Genomic DNA, 21,938 nt, shown 5'->3' with positions numbered 1-21,938 from the left:
CTTTTCATTAGAGGGGACTAAAATCCAAAAGTAGGAAGTCAAGAAACACCTGGAGTAATAGGCAAATGTGGCCTTGGAGTACAGAATGAAACAGGGCAAAGGCTCATAGAATTCTGGCAAGAGAATGCACTGGTCATAGCAAACACCCTCTTCCAACAACACAAGAGAAGACTCTACACATGGCCATCACCAGATGGTCCAAATCAAAATCAGATTGACTATATTCTTTGCAGCCAAAGATGGAGAAGCTCTATACAGTCAGCAAAAACAAGACAGAGAGCTGACTCTGGTTCAGATCATGAACTCCTTTTACTGAATTCAAATTTAAATTGAAGAAAGTAGGGGAAACCACTGGACCATTCAAGTATGACCCAAATAAAAACCCTTATGATTATACAGTGGAAGTGAGTACCAGATTGAAGGGATTAGATCTGATAGACAGTGTGCCTGAAGAACTATGGACAGAGGGTCATGACATTGTACAGGTTGCAGTGATCAAGACCATCCCCAAGAAAAATAAATGCAAAAAAGCAAAATGGCTATATGTAGAAGCCTTGCAAATAGCTGTGAAAGAAGAAAAGTGAAAAGCAAAGGAAGAAAGGAAAGATATACTCATTTGAATTCAGAGTTCCAAAGAATAGCAAGGAGAGATAAGAAAGCCTTCCTCATTGCAATGGTGAATGGAATTGTTTCCTTAATTTCTTTTTCTACTTTCTCATTATTCATGTATAGGAATGCAAGGGATTTCTGTGTGTTGATTTTATATCCTGCAACTTTACTATATTCATTGATGAGCTCTAGTAATTTTCTGGTGGAGTCTTTAGGGTTTTCCATGTAGAGGATCATGTCATCTGCAAACAGTGAGAGTTTTACTTCTTCTTTTCCAATTTGGATTCCTTTTATTTCTTTTTCTGCTCTGATTGCTATGGCCAAAACTTCCAGAACTATGTTGAATAGTAGCGGTGAAAGTGGACACCCTTGTCTTGTTCCTGACTTTAGGGGAAATGCTTTCAATTTTTCACCATTGAGGATAATGTTTGCTGTGGGTTTGTCATAGATAGCTTTTATTATGTTGAGGTATGTTCCTTCTATTCCTGCTTTCTGGAGAGTTTTTATCATAAATGGATGTTGAATTTTGTCAAAGGCCTTCTCTGCATCTATTGAGATAATCATATGGTTTTTATTTTTTAATTAATATGGTTAATGTGGTGAATTGGAGAGGGTGTGGAGAAAAGGGAACCCTCCTACACTGTTGGTGGGAATGCAAACTAGTACAGCCACTATGGAGAACAGTGTGGAGATTCCTTAAAAAATTGCAAATAGAACTACCTTATGACCCAGCAATCCCACTGCTGGGCATACACACCGAGGAAACCAGAATTGAAAGAGACACATGTACCCCAATGTTCATCGCAGCACTGTTTATAATAGCCAGGACATGGAAACAACCTAGATGTCCATCAGCAGATGAATGGATAAGAAAGCTGTGGTACATATACACAATGGAGTATTACTCAGCCGTAAAAAAAGAATTCATTTGAATCAGTTCTGATGAGATGGATGAAACTGGAGCTGATTATACAGAGTGAAGTAAGCCAGAAAGAAAAACACCAATACAGTATACTAACACATATATATGGAATTTAGGAAGATGGCAATGACGACCCTGTATGCAAGACAGGGAAAGAGACACAGATGTGTATAACGGACCTTTGGACTCAGAGGGAGAGGGAGAGGGTGGGATGATTTGGGAGAATGACATTCTAACATGTATACTATCATGTAAGAAGTGAATCGCCAGTCTATGTCTGGCGCAGGATGCAGCATGCTTGGGGCTGGTGCATGGGGATGACCCAGAGAGATGTTATGGGGAGGGAGGTGGGAGGGGGGTTCATGTTTGGGAACGCATGTAAGAATTAAAGATATTAAAATTTAAAAAATAAAAAACTAAAAAAAAAAGAAAGCCTTCCTCAGAGATCAATGCAAAGAAATAGAGGAAAACAACAGAGTGGAGAAGACTAGAGATCTCTTCAAGAAAATTAGAGTTACCAAGGGAATATTTCATACAAAGATGGTCTCAATAAAGGACAGAAATTGTAGAGACCTAACAGAAGCAGAAGATATTAAGAAGAGGTGGCAAGAATACACAGAAGGACTGTACAAAAAAATCTTCATAACCCAGATAATCACTATGGTATGATCACTTACCTAGAGCCAGACATCCTGGAATGTGAAGCCAAGTGGACCTTAGGAAGCTAGTGGAGGTGATGGAATTCCAGTTGAGCTATTTCAAATCCTGAAAGAGGATGCTATGAAAGTGCTGCACTCAATATGCCTGCAAATTTGGGAAACTCAGCAGTGGCCTCAGGACTGGAAAAGTTCAGTTTTCATTCCAATCCCAAAGAAAGGCAATATGAAACAATGCTCAAACTATCCCACAATTGCCTTGATGTCACATGCTTGTAAAGTAATGCTTAAAATTCTCCAAGCCAGGCTTCAACAGGACCTGCACCATGAACTTCCAGATGTTCAAGCTGGATTGAGAAAAGGCAGAGGAACCAGAGATCAAAGTGCTAACATTTGTTGCATCATCAAAAAAGCAATAAAAATCCAGAAATATATCTATTTCTGCTTTATTTTATTGACTTTGAAAAAACCTTTGAGTATGGATCTCAACAATCTGGAAAATTCTTAGAGATGGGGTTATCAGACCACTTGATCTGCCCTGGAAACCTGTATGCAGGTCAGGAAGCAACAGTTAGAATTGGACATGAAACAACACTGATTCCAAATAGGGAAAGGAGTATGGAAGGCTGTTTGTTGTCACCCTGATTATTTAACTTATATGCGGAGTACATCATGAGAAATGCTGGGCTGGATGAAGTACAAGCTGGAATCAAGATTGCTGGGAGAAATATCAGTAACCTCAAATATGCAGATGACACCACCTTTATAACAGAAAGTGAAGAGTAATTAAAAAGCCTCTTGATAAAAGTGAAAGAGAAGAGTGAAAAGTCAGCTTACAGCTCAACATTCAGAAAACTAAGATCATGGCATCCAGTCTCATCACTTCATGGCAAATAAGTGGGGAAACAGTGGAAACAATGATATGCTTTATTTTGGGGGGCTCCAAAATCACTGTAGCTGGTGACTACAGCCATGAAATAAAAAGACACTTACTCCTTGGAAGAAAATCTTGGACCATCCTATACAGCACATTAAAAAGCAGAGACATTTTTTTGCCAACAAATGTCAAACCAGTCAAAGCTATGGTTTTTCCAGTAGTCACATATGGATGGGAGAGTTGGACATTAAAGAAAGGTGAGCACCAAAGAATCGATACTTTTGAACTGTGGTGTTGGAGAAAATTCTTCAGAGTCCCTTGGACTGCATGGAGAGCCAACCTGTTCATCCTAAAGGAAATCTGTCCTGAATATTCATTGGAAGAATTGACATTGAAGTTGAAACTCCAATATTTGCCCATCTGATGCGAAGTGTTTATTCATTTGAAAAAACCTCGATGCTGGGAGATATTGATGGAGGGAGGAGAAAGGGACAACAGAAAATGAGGTTGTTGGATGACAAGACCAACTCGATGGACATGAATTTGAGTAAACTCTGGGAGTTCGTGATGGACAGGGATGCCTGACATGCTGCAGTCCTTGTGGTTGCAAAGAGTCAGACAAAACTGAACAACTGAAGTGAACTGAACTGATTGATAAGTATGATCACTTTACCATTTACTTTGCTGTTTTGGATTCAAGTGTACAAACCTTTTCTGTGTTTCCTGTCTATAGAAGATTGTTTAGCATTTGTTGAAGAACTGGTTTCCTGGTATTGGATTTTCTCAGCTTTTGCTTGTCTGGAAAGCTTTTGATTTCTCTTTCATATTTGAATGAGATCCTTGCTGGGTACAGTAATCTGCATTGTAGATTTTTCTCTTTCATTACTTTAAATATGTCCTGCCATTCTCTTCCAGCCTGAAGAGTTTCTATTGATAGATCAGCTGTTATCATTATGGGTATCCCCTTGTGTGTTATTTGTTGCTTTTCCCTTGCTGCTTTTAATATTTGCTCTTTGTGTTTGATCTTTGTTAATTTGATTAATATGTGTCTTGGGATTTTTTTTTTTTGCCTTGGGTTTACCCTGTTTGGGACTCCCTGGGCTTCTTGGACTAGTGTGGCTATTTCCTTCCTCATTTTAGGGAAGTTTTCAACTATTACCTCCTCTAGTATTTTCTCATGGCCTTTCTTTTTGTCTTCTTCTTCTGGGACTCCTATGATTCGAATGTTGGGGCATTTGACATTGTTCCAGAGGTCTCTGAGGTTGTCCTCATTTCTTTTAATTCTTTTTTCTTTTTTCCTCTCTGCTTCATTTATTTCCACCATTCTATCTTCCACCTCACTTATCCTACCTTCTGCATCAGTGATTCTACTGTTGGTTCCCTCCAGAGTGCTTTTGATCTCAATTATTGCATTATTCATTATTGATTGACTTTTTTATTTCTTCTAGGTTTTTGCTAAATATTTATTGCATCTTCTCAGTCCTTGTTTCTAGTCTATTTATATGTAACTCCATTTTGTTTTCAAGATTTTAGGTCATCTTTACTATCATTATTCAGAATTATTTTTCAGGTAGACTCCCTATCTTCTCTCTCTCTTTTTTTTTTTTTTTTTTTGGATTGGAGGGCATTTATCATGTTCCTTTACCTGCTGAATATTTATATGCCTTTTCATTTTATTTATATTTTTGTGTTTGGGATGGCCTTTCTGTAGGCAGGAAGTTTGTGGTTCCTCTTTATTGTGGAGGTTCCTCCCTGTGTGTGGGGTTGGACTAGTGGTTTGTCAAGGTTTCCTTGCTAAGGAAGCTTGTGTTTGTATTCTAGTGGGTGGAACTGGGTCCCTTCTCTCTGGAGTGCAATGAAGTGTCCAGTAGTGAGTTTTGGAGTGACTATGACTTTGGCATGGTTTTGGGCAGCCTGTATTTTAAGACTCAGTGCTGTGTTCCTGCACTGATGGAGAGTTAGTGTGGTGTATCTTGCTCTGAAACTTGTTGGCTCCTGGGTGGAGCTTGGTTTCAGTGTAGTTATGGAGGCTTTTGGATAAGCTCTTGTCAATTAATGTTCCCTGGAATCAGTAATTCTCTGGTGTTCTCAAGTTTTGGGTTTAAGCCTCCTGCCTCTGGCTTTCAGTCTTTTTCTTACAGTAACTTCAAGACTTCTCTATCCATACAGCACAGATTATAAAACATGTACTACAATGGTGAAAAGATTCTCTACAGTGAGTGACACCCAACGAGGTTCACAGAGTTACACGGAGAAGAGAAGAGGAAGGAGGGAGATAGAGGTGACCAGGAGGAGAAGGAGGGGAATCAAAAGGGGAAAGACCAATCTAGTCGGTAATCAGTTCCCTAAGTGTTCTCCACAGCCCAGAACACCCAGAGAGATTCACAGATTTAAGTAGAGAAGAGAAGGGGGAGGGAGGAGATAGAGGTGACCTGGGGGAGAAAAGGAAAAGTCAAGAGGTGAGAGAACAATCAAGCCAATTGCACCCCTCCTTTTGAAGAGAATGGGCTGCCTTTCTGGATGCCTGGTGTCCTCCACCAGTATTCAGAAGTTTTATTGTGGAAGTTGCTCAGCCTCAGCATCCAAATGATCTTTTGATTAATTTTGGGGGGAGAAAGTGGTCTCCCCTTCCTATTCCTCCACCATCTTGGTACCACCACCAACTTTTTGTGTTTTATTTTTATTTTTTAATATAAATTTATTTATTTTAATTGGAGGTTAATTAATTTACAATATTACATTGGTTTTGCCATACATCAACATGAATCCACCACAGGTATACATGTGTTCCCCATCCTGAACCCCCCTCCCTCCTCCCTCCCCATACCATGCCTCTGGGTCACCTCAGTGCACCAGCCCCAAGCATCCAGTATCATGCATCGAACCTGGACTGGAGACTTGTTTCACATATGATATTATACATGTTTCAATGCATCCTCCCAAATCATCCCACCTTCACCCTCTCTTTTACATCATAAGTTCCCATTATTTCTGTCAGAGTAAATACTGCCACAGAAAGAAAGTGAGAGACAAAATTAGGATAAAGTAATGAATGTTTTATTAACAATGCCTGCTTAATGTTTTCAATGTTATTTTGAAATATATTGGAAGAAGTTTCAACTAAAGTACTCAGTAAAGAAAATGATTAATTTCACTGTTGTAGTGTCTCAAATACTCTACCTATGGCAATCAGGGAAAAAAAAAAAACACCAACATTTTTATTTTCTAAAACTATTTTTATATTGGCTGAAATTGTCAAATCTTGTCTGACTCTTTTGTTTAAAATTTCTGTGGCATGTAGCAGCTGCTGTTGTTAAACCTTATGTATTTTTTATAGCTTTATTTTAGATTTTGTGAATCTTCTTGTCATCCAGTAAAAAGTATGTTGACCAGAAGTATCAGATGCTTTATTACAGGGAAAGTCTCAGAAGATTTGGAGCTGGGTTTTGGTATCCCAGGTGGCTCAGTATTAAAGAACCTGCCTACAAGTGCAGGATATGCAAAAGACCCAAGTTCAATCCCTAGCTTGGGAAGATCCCCTGGAAAAGGAGTTGGTAACCCACTCCCGTATTCTTGACTTGGAAATCCTGTGGACAGAGGAGCCTAATGGGTTACAGTGCATGGGGTCGCAAAGAGTTCAGACATGACTTAATGACTGAACATGCATCACACAGTCAGGATTTTAAGGCCAAGAAAAACTCATCATTTTGATTGACTGTGAGGAAAATTGCTAAAACACACACAAACTTTTACACAAAAATTTTCTCAAAAGCTGTTTCTTCATATATAAAATATTAATATGATATTTAGAGTCACACAGGAACAAATGTGATTGTGTATATGTAAGTACATTTTATTTTTCATCCAATACTTTTTACAAATATCATTTTATATTGACAAAATAGTTGTAATTTGGTGGCAAGAACTTGTGATTTCTTCCATATTAAGGAGCAGAGGTATGCCAGTAGTACTTGTAATCAATCACTGATATAAAGCAAGCTTGTGTTTAAAATAAAATGTAAAACAATTAAACATAGTAAAAGGTGATTTGCATTTCAAGGTTTTTAAATAAATATTTAAATTTTTGAATTTTTAGAGTCAAAAGTGGAGAAGGCAATGGTAACCTACTCCAGTACTCTTGCCTGGAACATCCCATGGATGGAGGAGCCTGGTAGGCTGCAGTACATGGGGTCGTGAAGAGTCAGACATGACTGAAAGACTTCACATTCACATTTCACTTTCAAGCATTGGAGAAGAAAATGGCAACCCAACTCCAGTGTTCCTGCCTGGAGAATCCCAGGGACAGGGGAGCCTGGTGGGCTGCTGTCTGTGGAGTCGCAGTCAGACATGACTAAAGCGACTTAGCAGCAGCATCAACACTAGCAGCAGTAGCAGAGTCAAAAGTAATGTTTTTATTCTATGAGGTTCTTCCATGATTTGTTGTTGTTGTTGTTGTTCCTATTTTTTTTTCTAAACTCCATGAAAAAATCTAATGAAATAAAAAATATGTTCACTCTTTATCTACCTTTTTTCAAAACCTAGAATTTGGTTTCAACCATAATGAACATGTGGTTTATATCATCAACTCAGGACCTCATTCTTATCTCTGACATGTTCAGATAATTTATTTATTTTCTTAATATAGAAGCATTACAAATCAAATGAGAAACAAATGGAAAAAGAGATAAAAGCAAACCAGACCTTTAAAGCCTTAGAAACCTACCCCTAAAATCTTAATACTTAAGACAAATCTAGATTTAAAAACAGTGCTTAAAAAGTCAGGGGATATAAAGTTTCAATCAGTTCAGTTCAGTCGTTCAGTTGTGACTGACTCTTTGCAACCCCATGGACTGCAGCATGCCAGACCTCCCTGTCCATCACCAATTCCAGGAGTTTACCCAAACTCATGTCCACTGAGTCGGTGATGTCATCCAAAAGGCCCATCCTCTGTCATCCCCTTCTTCTCCTGCTTTCAAACTTTCCCAGCATTAGGGTCTTTTCCAATGAGTCAGCTCTTCACAGTCTTTCCAATGAACACTCAGGACTGATGTCCTTTAGGATGGAATGATTGGATCTCTCAAGAGTCTTCTCCAACACCACAGTTCAAAAGCATCAATTCTATGGCACTCAGCTTTCCTTATAGTCCAACTCTCACATCCATACATGACTACTGGAAAAACCATAGCCTTGACTGGATGAACCTTTGTTGGCAATATAAAGTTTAGGCTGCACTGATTAATTTGTATCCCACACTAATAATAACCAAAATGCCTGGCCTTATACATGTTGTGACATTGCTAAATTTTCCACTTTGTTCAATTTTCCTATATGTAATGCCTCCCATCCTTTCCTTGTTATATCTCACTCTTTATTTTCCTGCATTGAAAGATGCTGAAACTGATAAGCCTTTCCCACTACTCAGAATTTATACTGAGTGTGTTAGCTAAACCACTGACTAAAACCTCCCAACCTTGCCAGGTCCAAATGTAACCACTTGTATGAGTCATTTTAAGCAGAGGTCTTGGTAAGGAATGTGTAACATCCAAGCTTCTATTAACCAGAATTCAAGAAAAGTCAAAAGGAGAGAGGAAATTTCAGTCCATCAGTTCAGTTCAGTTCAGTCCCTCAGTTGTGTCTGACTCTTTGCAACCCCATGAATTGCAGCATGTCAGGCCTCCCTGTCCATCACCAACTCCTGGAGTTCACTCAGACTCACATCCATTGAGTCCGTGATGCCATCCAGCCATCTCATCCTGGGTCGTCCCCTTCTCCTCCTGCCCCCAATCCCTCCCAGCATCAGAGTCTTTTCCAATGAGTCAACTCTTCACATGAGGTGGCCAAAGTACTGGAGTTTCAGCTTTAACATCATTCCCTCCAAAGAAATCCCAGGGTTGACCTCCTTCAGAATGGACTGGTTGGATCTCCTTGAAGTCCAAGGGACTCTCAAGAGGCTTCTCCAACACTACAGTTCAAAAGCATCAATTCTTTGGCGCTCAGCCTTCTTCACAGTCCAACTTTCACATCCATACATGACTACTGGAAAAACCATAGCCCTGACTAGACGGACCTTAGTCGGCAAACTAATGTCTCTGCTTTGGAATATACTATCTAGGTTGGTTATAACTTTCCTTCCAAGGAGTAAGCGTCTTTTAATTTCATGGCTGCAGTCACCATCTGCAGTGGTTTTAGAGCCCCAAAAAATAAAGTCTGACACTCTTTCCACTGTTTCCCCATCTATTTCCCATGAAGTGGTGGGGCCGGATGCCATGATCTTTGTTTTCAGAATGTTGAGCTTTAAACCAACTTTTTCACTCTCCTCTTTCACTTTCATTAAGAGGCTTTTTAGCTCCTCTTCACTTTCTGCCATAAGGGTGGTGTCATCTGCATATCTGAGGTTATTCATATTTCTCTCAGCAATCTTGATTCCAGCGGAGTTCTTGGTTCACATATTGCTGAAGCCTGGCTTGGAGAATTTTCAGCATTACTTGATACACCATGCCCAAGGTAAGAGAAACCCAAGTAAGATGGTAGGTGTTGCAAGAGGGCATCAGAGGGCAGACACACTGAAACCATACTCACAGAAAACTAGTCAATCTAATCACACTAGGGCCACAGCCTTGTCTAACTTCAGTCCATACATCCTACCAAACTCCCAGAATCCTTCTTACTGGAGTCCATCTTGGCAGAGCAATGGCAAATGCTACCAGGAAGGACTCTGACTCACACTAATTAGCCAGAGACAACCTAGAAAGCAAGTTAATTACCATAAAACCAAAGACTGCAAGCCATGTGGCAGAGCAGTTATCCTGAGCTCCCTCATCCTGCTGCTCTCTGTCTAGGCACCTCTCCACAATAAAATCTTTTGCTCAATCAACAAGTCTGTTTCTTTGAATAATTCATTTCTAAGTGCTAGACAGGAGTCCACTCTTGAGCCCTGTAAGGCCCCCCCTCCCTTCCTGCAAGAACTGTAGAAACAGGATTAGAATTCTGTTTAAAATAAATCATTTTGGAATGAATTATTGCCTATAGATTTGATCCCCTCCATTTTAAAAATTCTTTTGTTAGTATGAATTTTCAGAAAACAAGATTTTTGAAAGGAGGATTATTTGGCATTCAATATATTTTTAAAAATGATCTAACCTTTAAGTCAGAAATGCAAAAACCTTCTTAAAAATTTATAAGAATTTTTATTTCCTTGTTTCTGGCCTTAATTTCTATGCCAAAGCACTATTAAATAATAAATTACATAACAATTACCTTTAACTTTATTAGCAATAACTTTCTACATACACAATTGACTTACATCCACAGCTACCATCTGCATCTTACTTAACATTATTGCAATGAGTTTTCCTTTGCACATGAAAACGTCAATAAATTTGCATAAATTTTCCTGTATATATTATTTATTCTAAAAGCAGAGGGATAGTTGAAGTCATCTGATATGTGAATGATCCCCTGTCACAAAAATGTTTCTGAAAAACTGAAAACAAAGTTTCAAATTTTATCTGACTGAGATATTTAACTGATTTACATGAATTGCAAAGCACCATTTATAATGATTTGAAGTTTAAGTATTAACTAACATGCTTTTGACCCAGTTTTAACATTTCTGAAATTATCAAATATTTCATTTTTTAAAAAAATATAAATTTATTTATTTTAATTGGAGGTTAATTGCTTTATAATATTGTATTGGTTTTGCCATACATCAACATGAATCTGCCACAGGTATACACGTGTTCCCCAACCTGAATCTCCCTCCCTCCTCCCTCTCGTCTCAGTGCACCAGCCCCAAGCATCCAGTATCATGCATCGAACCTGGACTGGCGGTTCATTTCATATATGATATTTAAGCGCAAGCAGCTGCCACGGCCAGCGCACTAAGCGCAAATGGCTGCGATTGGCAGCGTACTAAGCGCAAGCTGCTCCGAAGGCGGGGAGGAGCTGCCCCACGTCCGAGGTGAGGGGCAGTGGCCGAGAGTGCCAGGTTGCGATGGCGCAGGAACCGCCGAGAGGAGCCACCCCGCATCCGAAGTCCGGGTGGTGGCTGGGAGGAGCCACCCTGCATCTAAGGTCAGGGGCGACGGTCTGGAGGAGCTGTCCCACATACAAGGCCAGGGGCGGTGGCCAGGAAGAGCAACCCACCTCCAAGGAGCAGTGGCTGTGCTGGCGCAGGAGGGCCTAGAGGAGCTTTCACACGTTAAAGGTCAGGAAGGGTGGCAGTGAGGAGATACCCCTCATCCAAAGTAAGGCGCAGTGGCTGCGCTTTGTTGGAGCAGCCATGAAGAGATACCCCATGTCCAAGGTAAGAGAAACCCAAGTAAGATGGTGAATGTCGCAAGAGGGCATCAGAGGGCAGACACGCGGAAACCATACTCACAGAAAACTAGTCAATCTAATCACATTAGGACCACTGCCTTGTCTAAATCCATGAAACTAAGCAATGCCCGCGGAGCAACCCAAGACGGGCAGGTCATGGTGGAGAGGTCGGACAAAATGGGGTCCACTGGAGAAGGCAATAGCAAACCACTTCAGTATTTTTGCCTTGAGAACCCCATGAACAGTATGAAAAGGCAAAATGAGAGGATACTGAAAGAGGAACTCCACACGTCAGTAGGTGCCCAATATGCTACTGGAGATCAGTGGAGAAATAACTCCAGAAAGAATGAAGGGATGGAGCCAAAGCAAAAATACCCAGCTGTGGATGTGACTGGTGATAGAAACAAGGTCCAGTGCTGTAAAGAGCAATATTGCATAGGAACTTGGAATGTCCGGTCCATGAATCAGGGCAAATTGGAAGTGGGCAAACAAGATCAGATGGCAAGAGTGAATGTTGACATTCTAGGAATCAGTGAACTAAAATGGACTGGAATGGGTGAATTTAACTCAGTTGACCATTATATCTACTACTGTGGGCAGGAATCCCTCAGAAGAAATGGAGTAGCCATCATGGTCAACAAAACAGTCTGAAATGCAGTACTTGGATGCAGTCTCATAAATGACAAAATGATCTCTGTTCGTTTCCAAGGCAAACTATTTAATATCACGGTAATCCAAGTCTATGCCCCAACCAATAATGCTGAAGAAGCTGAAGCTGAACGGTTCTATGAAGACCTACAAGACCTTGTAGAACTAACACCCAAAAAACATGTCCTTTTCATTATTGGGGACTGGAATGCAAAAGTAGGAATTCAAGAAACACCTGGAGTAACAGGCAAATTTGGCCTTGGAATGTGGAATGAAGCAGGGCAAAGACTAATAGAGTTTTGCCAAGAAAATGCACTGGTCATAGCAAATACCCTCTTCCAACAACACAAGAGAAGACTCTACACATGGACATCAACAGATGGTCAACACTGAAATCATATTGATTATATACTTTGCAGCCAAAGATGGGGAAGCGCTATACAGTCAGCAAAAACAAGACCGGGAGCTGACTGTGGCATAGATCATGAACTCCTTATTGCCAAATTCAGACTTAAATTGGAGAAAGTAGGGAAAACTACTAGACTATTCATGTATGACCTATATCAAATCCCTTATGATTATACAGTGGAAGTGAGAAATAGATTTAAGCACCTAGATCTGATAGATAGAGTGCCTGGTGAAGTATGGAATGAGGTTCGTGACATTGTACAGGAAACAGGGATCAAGACCATCCCCATGGAAAAGAAATGCAAAAAACCAAAATGACTGTCTGGGGAGGCCTTACAAATAGCTGTGAAAAGATGAGAGGTGAAAAGCAAGGGAGAAAAGGAAAGATATAAGCATCTGAAAGCAGAGTTTCAAAGAATAGCAAGGAGAGATAAGAAAGCCTTCCTCAGTGATCAATGCAAAGAAATAGAGGAAAAGAACAGACTGGGAAAGACTAGAGATCGCTTTAAGAAAATTAGAGATATCAAGGGAACATTTCATGCAAAGATGGGTTTGATCAAGGACAGAAATGGTATGGACCTAACAGAAGCAGAAGATATTAAGAAGAGGTGGCAAGAATACACAGAAGAACTGTACAAGAAAGATCTACATGACCCAGATAATCACAATGGTGTGGTCACTCATCTAGAGCCAGACATCCTGGAATGTGAAGTCAAGTGGGCCTTAGAAAGCATCACTATGTACAAAGCTAGTGGAGGTGATGGAAATCCAGTGGAACTATTTCAAATCCTGAAAGATGATGGTGTGATAGTGCTGCACTCAATACGCCAGCAAATTTGGAAAACTCAGCCATGGCCACAGGACTGGAAAAGGTCAGTTTTCATTCCAATTCCAAAGAAAGGCAATGCAAAAGAATGCTCAAACTACCACACAATTGCACTCATCTCACACGCTAGTAAACTAATGCTCAAAATTCTCCAAGCCAGGCTTCAATAATATGTTAACCGTAAACTTCCAGATATTCAAGCTGGTTTTAGAAAAGGCAGAGGAATCAGAGATCAAATTGCCAACATCCGCTGGACCATGGAAAAAGCAAGAGAGTTCGAGGAAAACATCTATTTCTGCTTTACTAACTATGCCAAAGTCTTTGACTGTGTGGATCACAATAAACTGTAGAAAATTCTGAGAGAGATGGTAATACCAGACCTCCTGACCTGCCTCTTGAGACATCTGTATGCAGGTCAGGAAGCAAAAGTTAGAACTGGACATGGAACAACAGACTGGTTCTAAATAGGAAAAGGAGTACATCAAGGCTGTATATTGTCACCCTGCTTATTTAACTTATATGTAGAGTACATCATGAGAAATGCTGGACTGGAAGAAACACAAACTGGAATTAAGATTGCCAGGAGAAATATCAATAACCTCAGATAAGCAGATAACACCACCTTTATGGCAGAAAGTGAAGAGGAACTAAAAAGCCTCTTGATGAAAGTGAAAGAGGAGAGTGAAAAAGTTGGCTTAAAGCTCAACATTCAGTAAACAATGATCATGGCATCGGTCCCATCACTTCATGGGAAATAGATGGGCAAACAGTGGAGATTTTATTTTTGAGACTTTATTTTTGGGGGCTCCAGAATCACTGTAGATGATGACTGCAGCCATGAAATTAAAAGACAGTTACTCCTTGGAAGGAAAGCTATGATCAAACTAGATAGCATATTCAAAAGCAGAGACATTACTTTGCTGACTTAGTTCCTTCTAGTCAGGGCTATGGTTTTTCCAATAGTCATGTATGGATGTGAAAGTTGGACTGTGAAGAAGGCTGAGCGCCGAAGAATTGATGCTTTTGAACTGTAGTGTTGGAGAAGCCTCTTGAGAGTCCCTTGGACTGCAAGGAGTTCCAACAAGTCCATTCTGAATGAGATTAACCCTGGGATTTCCTTGGAAGGACTGATGCTAAAGCTGAAACTCCAGTACTTTGGCCACCTCATGCGAAGAGTTGACTCATTGGAAAAGACTCTGATGCTGGGAGGGATTGGGGGCAGGAGGAGAAGGGGACGACCCAGGATGAGATGGCTGGATGGCATCACGGACTCGATGGATGTGAGTCTGAGTGAACTCTGGGAGATGGTGATGGACAGGGAGGCCTGGCAAGCTGCAATTCATGGGGTTGCAAAGAGTCAGACACAACTAAGTGATTGAACTGACTGAACTGATGCATGTTTCAATGCCATTCTCCCAAATCATCCCACCGTCTCCCTCTCCCACAGAGTGCAAAAGAAGTGCTTTCTCTTTCAAAAGTACATATTAAAAACAATGTTCCTTGGAGACCTTACATTTCTCTTAGCTATAATTCTGCTACTGACAGTACATTTTACTGCTGTACACAGTCAATAATAAAACAAAATATAATGAAAATAATGAAATAAAAATATAAATAAAAATAAATAAATATTTTTCTACCTTTCTTCTAAACCTAGAATTTACCTAATTTGCCTAAATATTTGCCTATTTCCACCAGTATATTCTGCCAGCTAAGAGAATTTTTCACTTTTCTCCAACAAAATTTTGCCTTTTGATGTTTTCTGTTTTGGTGGTCACATGCTTGATTCCTCACCTGAAGGTCAGACCTCTGAGTTGTGACTTGAGTTGATTGATTGTGTCACAGCAATTAGATTTTAATCTCTGTTTGGTCTGGACTTTTGAATATCCCAGTCAGTTGTTTGGCTTGTCATCTCCATTTCACTGACTGAGCTATAATCAGGAGTGGGCGTACTTCATGAATGCATGCTAAGCTGCTTCAATTGTGCCCGACTTTTTGCAACCCCATGGACTGTAGCCCGCCAGGCTCCTGTCCATGGTGTTTTCCAGGCAAGAATACTGGAGTAGGTTGTCATGCCCTGCTCCAGCAGATCTTCCCAACCTAGGGATCAAACCTGCATCTTCTGCATTTCAGGAAGTTTCTTTACTGCTGAGCCACCAGGGAAGAAGAGGTCTACTTCAGGGCCTCTTATTGCCTCAATTCCTGGATTCCCCAGTGTGTTCTATCTTCCATGCTCAAGGTGTCCAGTTATTCGTTTAATCACGACATAACTTTGGAAAACTCTGAACCAAAAGTGTGTTTGTGATAGGCTGTTGTCTATCATTACAAATGATACACAAAGTGAAGAGTGATTTTTTTAACTAGATTTCTAGGCACCAGCATTTGCTTGACAAGGTTTCCGTCTGTGACTGGAATACCAGCCACTTCCTGGGCATGGACACACCCAATTTCCTTGCCCCTGCATAGATGTGAAACCACGTAACTCAGACTGGGACTGGAACCCATGCAGTCATGACTCAGACTGGCCAAGACCCAGATTGGGAATTAAACCAATGATCTTTTAACTGAGATCGCACACCTAGTTTCAGGACTTAATGAAACTTGGGTTTTTGATGTCTCATGGCAGGGAGAATTCAGTGACAGACAAAGTGACAGGTAAGAAGTGGATTTATTTAGTTAGAAACACACCCCATAGATGGGGTGTGGGGCATTTCAGAGAATGAGAGAAGACTGTAAATAGGGCATGGTTAGTTTTTATCTGGGAATTTAAAAAAAAAAAAAAACAAAACCACAAACCTATTCCCGGATAGCTCAGCTGGTAAAGAATTGCCTGTAATTGAACTCTTCAAGAGTTTAGTTCAGTTCAGTTACTCAGCCGTGTCATACTCTTTGCGACCCCATGGACTGCAGCATGCCAGGCGTTCCAGTCCATCACCAACTACTGGAGTTTACTCAAACTCATGTCCATTGAGTTGGTGATGTACGACCCTGGTTCAATTCCTAGGTTGGGAAGTTCCCCTGGAGAAGGAATAGGCTACACACTTCAGTATTCCTGGGCTTCCCTGGTGCCTGTAATGCAAGAGACATGGGTTCGCTTCCTGGGTTGGGAAAATCCCCTAGAAGAGGGCATGACGACCCATTCTAGTATTCTAATGTTCTTGCCTGGATAATTCCTGTGGACAGAGGAGCCTGGGAGGTCGCAGTCCATGGGGTCACAAGGAGTTGGACATGACAGAGAAACTAAGCACAACACAGCACAGTTTTTATGGTCTGAGTAATTTCATAAGCTAAAGAGTGAGAGCATTGCTCCAACTATTTCAGTAGAAGGGAAGATTTCCAGGAACTGAGAATTTGGTCTCTGATGCTTGGCCTCAGAACTGTCATGGCACTGGTGGATCTGCCATTTAGCTTGCTTATATGGCACTAAGTGCATATACTGAGGCTCAGGGTCAAGTGAAAGTAGAATCATAAACCATCTTGGTTAGCAATCATATTTGTTGCTAATCAGTTTATATTATGTCCTCAATCTTTGTCATTCATTTAAATAAAGGTTGTACCCTGCCCCCTTCCCTCCTGTTTCATCTGGAGGACATCTTATGTTTTCACATCCAAATCTTCAAGATTTTGGTTGCAATTCAAATCAGATTTAACTCAATATTCAAAAAACTAAATCATGACATACTATCCCATCACTTCATGGCAAATAGATGGGGAAAAATATGGAAACAGGACAGACTTTATTTTCTTGGGGTCCAAAATCACTGTGGACAGTGACTGCATCCAAAAAATTAAAAGATGCTTGTTCCTTAGAAAACAAACTATGACCAACCTAGACAGCAGGTTTATTAAAAAGAAGAGACATAATTTTTCTGACAAAGGTCCATAGAGTTAAAACTATGACTTTTCTAGTAGTCAAATAAGGATATGAGATCTGGACCATAAAGAAGACAGAACCAAAGAATTTATGCTTTGAACTGTGGTGTTGGAGAAGACTCTTGAGAGTTCCTTGGACTGCAAGGAGATAAAACCAGTCCTTGGTGAAGGACAGGGAAGTGTGGCATGCTGTAGCTCATGGGGTTGCAAAGAGTCTGACGCTACTGAGAGACTGAACAACAGCAAATCAGATTCTAATCCCAGGGAACAAATCAATAGAAAATAGTGCCTTAGAAAATGTGCTTACAAGCAGCAGCCTCATTATGTACTCTGTTTATTCTTATGCTGCAAGTTTATCATCTTGGGTTGAAAACATAACAAAGATATCATACTTAGACATAACTCAAGGACACAAGCAATGGAATATTAAGGAACTTTTAGGAGATAGTCATTAGGTATTATCTAGTCAAAGACCTCAGGGAGTTCTTCCAACTTCCTTTCCTCTTACTGAATTCAGGAAAACTGTGCAAACATAGTAGAGATGTTTCTAATTGAGTTTCTAACTAATACTACACCTCTTGAAAAATATAAAAGTCTGGAGGAAGGAATGAAAGTATGGGGTAAGGAATAAAACTCACAAAGAAAGAAATGGCTTGAATAAACACAATCAGGTAAATGGGAATCATTTTGCTTAGTAGGCAAAAGGTCAATGCAAATGGAAAAAGATGGAAAGTTGTTCCCTTCAGCTGGCTAGAGTATATTTCTTATATGGGAAGACAGAAAGTGATGAATTTACAGTCTGCAAATGAGATTTTAGCTATTGTCTATCTGTCTTCTGGACATGAGTGTTGCATTCACTCAATTACTTATTTATTTTCTTGAACATATTCTTTGAAAACTTACTAAACATTAGACATTGTGATCAATCTTGGAAAGCAAATGAATAAGAGGTCACAATCAAGTTTTTCTATCAGAAATAAGCACAGGTTTACAATAGAGTGAGATAAATACAATAGAGATAAAGATAAAATATTGGGAAATCTGAGAAGAAAAGAGCCAAATGTTTCTTGGCAAGTCAAGGATGGTTTTGCAGTTGAGGAGATAAACAGGCTGTGTCTTAATGACTATACATGTGCATTCTATATACAGAAAACAAATGATAACGAAGTAGAGTTAGAAATTGCAGACATCCATTGGATCATAGAAAAAGCAAGAGAATTCCAGGGGAAAAAAAAAAAAACCAAAAAACAAAAAACTACTTCTGCTTCATTAACATTGCTAAAACCTTTGACTATGATGGAACATCTTCCCTGGTGGCTCAGAGGTTAAAGCGTCTGCCTCCAATGCGGGAGACCCAAGTTCAATCCCTGGGTCAGGAAGATCCCCTGGAGAAGGAAATGGTATATACCCACTCCAGTATTCTTGCCTGGAGAATCCCATGGATGGAAAAGCCTGGTATGCTATAGTTCATGGGGTCGCAAAGAGTCAGACGCGACTTCACTTACTTACTTACTTATGTTGGAACACAACAAATTGTGGAAAATTCTTAAAGTGATGGGAATACCATACCACCTTACCTGTCTCCTGAGAAACTTCTATGAAAGGTCAAGAACCCACAGAACAATGGACTGGTTCAAAATTGGGAGAGTAGTCCATCAAGGGAGAAGACAACAGCAACCCACTCCAGTACTCTTGCCTGGAAAATCCCATGGACAGAGGAGCCTGGTAGGCTGCAGTCCATGGGGTCGTGAAGAGTCAGACACGACTGAGCGACTTCCCTTTCACTTTTTCACTTTCATGCATTAGAGAAGGAAATGGCAACCCACTCCAGTGTTCTTGCCTGGAGGATCCCAGGGATGGGCGAGCCTGGTGGACTTCCGTCTATGGGGTCGCACAGAGTCGGACATGACTGAAGTGACTTAGCAGCAGCAGCAGCAGTCCGTCAAGGCTGTATATTGTCACCTTGCTTATTGAATTTATATGCAAAGTACATCATGTGAAATGCTGGGCAGGATGAATCACAAGCTGGGATCAAGACTGGCAGGAGAAATATCAACACTTTAGATATGCAGATGAACCACCCTAATGCCAGAAAACAAAGTGAATCTAAAGAGATTCTGGTTGAAGGTGAAACAGGGGAGTGAAAAGCTGGCTTAAATCTAAAAAAAAAAAAAAAAGACCATGGCATCTGGTTCTATCACTTCATGGCAAATAGATGGGCAAAAAATGGAAACAGTGGCAGAATTTATTTTCTTGGTCTTCAAAGTCACTGCAGACAGTGATTGCAATCATGAAATTAAAAGATACTCACTACTGGAACAAAAGCTATGACAAAGCTAGACAGCATATTAAAAAGCAAAGGCATCACTTTGCTGACAAAGGTCTATATAGTCAAAGCTATGATTTTTCCAGTAGTCATGTATGATGTGAGAGTTGGGCCATAAGGAAGGCTGAGTGCTAAAGAGTTGCTGCTTTTGAACTGTGGTACAGGAGAAGGCTCTTGAGAGTCACTTGGACTGTAAGGAGATCAAACCAGTCAGTTCTAAAGGAAATCAACCCTGAATATTCATTGGAAGAACTGATGCTTTAGCTGAAGCTCCAGTACTTTGGCCACCTGATACAAAGAGCTGACTCATAGGAAAAGACCCTGATACTGGGAGAGATAGAAGGCAGGAGAAGGGGATGACAGAGATGGTTGAATGGCATCACTGACTCAATGGACATGAGTTTGAGCAAACTCTAGAAGATAATGAAGGACAGGAAATGGCATGCTGCAATCCACAGGGTCACAAAGATTCGCACATGAGTTAGAAGTTAGATTGCAATAGAGTTAGAAGTTCGTGTAACTTGTGTATAACATATGTGATAGAATTTGACATGGATGAGGGAAAACCTTGGAGTTCAAAAATATGCAATTTAAACTATTTACAAGAGAAAATTTTAAATGTATAATAAAACATGTAACTCACACCTGAAACTGACTTAATGTTTTATGTCAACAATTCAAATTCAAAGTTAGTTGCTGAGTTGTGTCTGCCTCTTTGCGACCCCATGAATTGTAGCCTGCCAGGCTCCTCTGTCCATGGAAGTTTCTAGGCAAGAATGCTGCAGTGAGTAGCCATCCCCTTCTCTATGGGATCTTCTTGACCCAGGGAACAAATCCATGTCTCCTACATCACAGGCAGATTCTTTACAATCTGATCCACCAGGAAAGCCCAAGTCACCCCATACTTCAATTAAAGATAATAATAATAATACAATAAAGCAAATGCACCTGAGAAAAATAATCAGTTTGGTAAGCAAGCATTCCCAGAAAATCAAATACAGACATCTTGTAAGTTACTAAATTTTAAACATAATTATAGAAATACAAAATCTGACTAGTCATTACATATATCTCAAAATCACACTTTCTAAGGTGTTTGCTTACATTGTACCTTTTCAGAGAGATTCTACTCAATCCATGTGAAAGTAGAAAGCCACAACTTCCCACCCTTTTAAATTATTTTATTTTTTCTTCGGAGCTTTATACAGAATTTATCACTAAATTACTCATTCCATTTCATCATTATTTGTTCGGTCTTTCTCCTTCTTGAAGCTCAGTGAGAACTGTATTATTTTGCTTACTACTGTATCATAACTGCAAAAATGGTGACTATCAATTGATAAACATACCAAAAATATTTGTTGGTGAATAAAATCCATACAGAAATTAAAGCATCTTTTACTCATAATATTGATAAAAATTTAAAATAATGATAATGATGTCAACTATTAAAATAAACTATGTACTCATATAATTATTGTGAGTTTAAGCTGAAATATCTGCTTTGGAGTTGAACTTTCTCTGTCAAAATTAAAATATATAATCCTCTTAAGAATATTTCTTCAGTTATGTTTGTACAAATGAGAGAAAAGATATAAAAATTCTTCAAATTTAAGTAACATTGTAGTATCAAAATACAACAATTCAGCTGTGTGGGTAAAGAAAGATAAATTAGAGCATATTTTTAAAATATTGGGAAAAGATTACAAATAATGATAGCTACAAATACAACTGTTCACCGTAATTTTTAACAAAAAATGCAAATTCAGAAATAGCATTACCATTGAAAAATGAAGTTTTCTTTATATAAATGCCATGGCATAAAATTGTGACATTTCATAAACAAAGGAAAAACAGATTCCTTCTGGGTAATGATGTGCCTACATATATTTGAGCCAGAACACAAAAAATAAGATTTTAAAACACAACCTGGAAACAACATTGGCAGCTCCAGCTACTTCACACTTTGTCTGTGTCTTAGGATTACTAGGATTCTTGAAACTATTTGAAAAGCTTTATATTGGATAAGATGTCAGATTGTTGCAAAATTGAATTTTACTTGACAATCTATCTCTTTTTTGTAATCTCATATGCTTCTTCATATTCATATATAAATACCTATGCAACTGTGCATAAACTGTGCGTGTGAGAGTTTAGAGTATCTTTAGAGAGATTCATGGGAAACTCTCAAAGTGATTACCTCTAGGAGATTTGACCAGCAAAGCAAATTGTGAGAAGGACGTTTTTTCTTTACTTGAGCGTATTATGTGTTTAAATGGGCTTGAATTGAATTTGCAACAATAATAACAATGATAGAAAAACTGAAGACAATTAAAATATATTTGAATTAAGAGTATATTCAGGAAAGAATTTTTTTCAGAGGGTATAAATACATTTGAATTTTAGAAAAAAAAAACTACTTTGGAATTGAAAAGTGTGAAGTAAAGAGGTGAGATGGTGGTAATAACATC

This window comes from Ovis aries, chromosome 3, assembly GCF_016772045.2.
Source record: "Ovis aries strain OAR_USU_Benz2616 breed Rambouillet chromosome 3, ARS-UI_Ramb_v3.0, whole genome shotgun sequence".
Taxonomy (NCBI): domain Eukaryota; kingdom Metazoa; phylum Chordata; class Mammalia; order Artiodactyla; family Bovidae; genus Ovis; species Ovis aries.
This window is presented reverse-complemented; position numbering follows the sequence as displayed.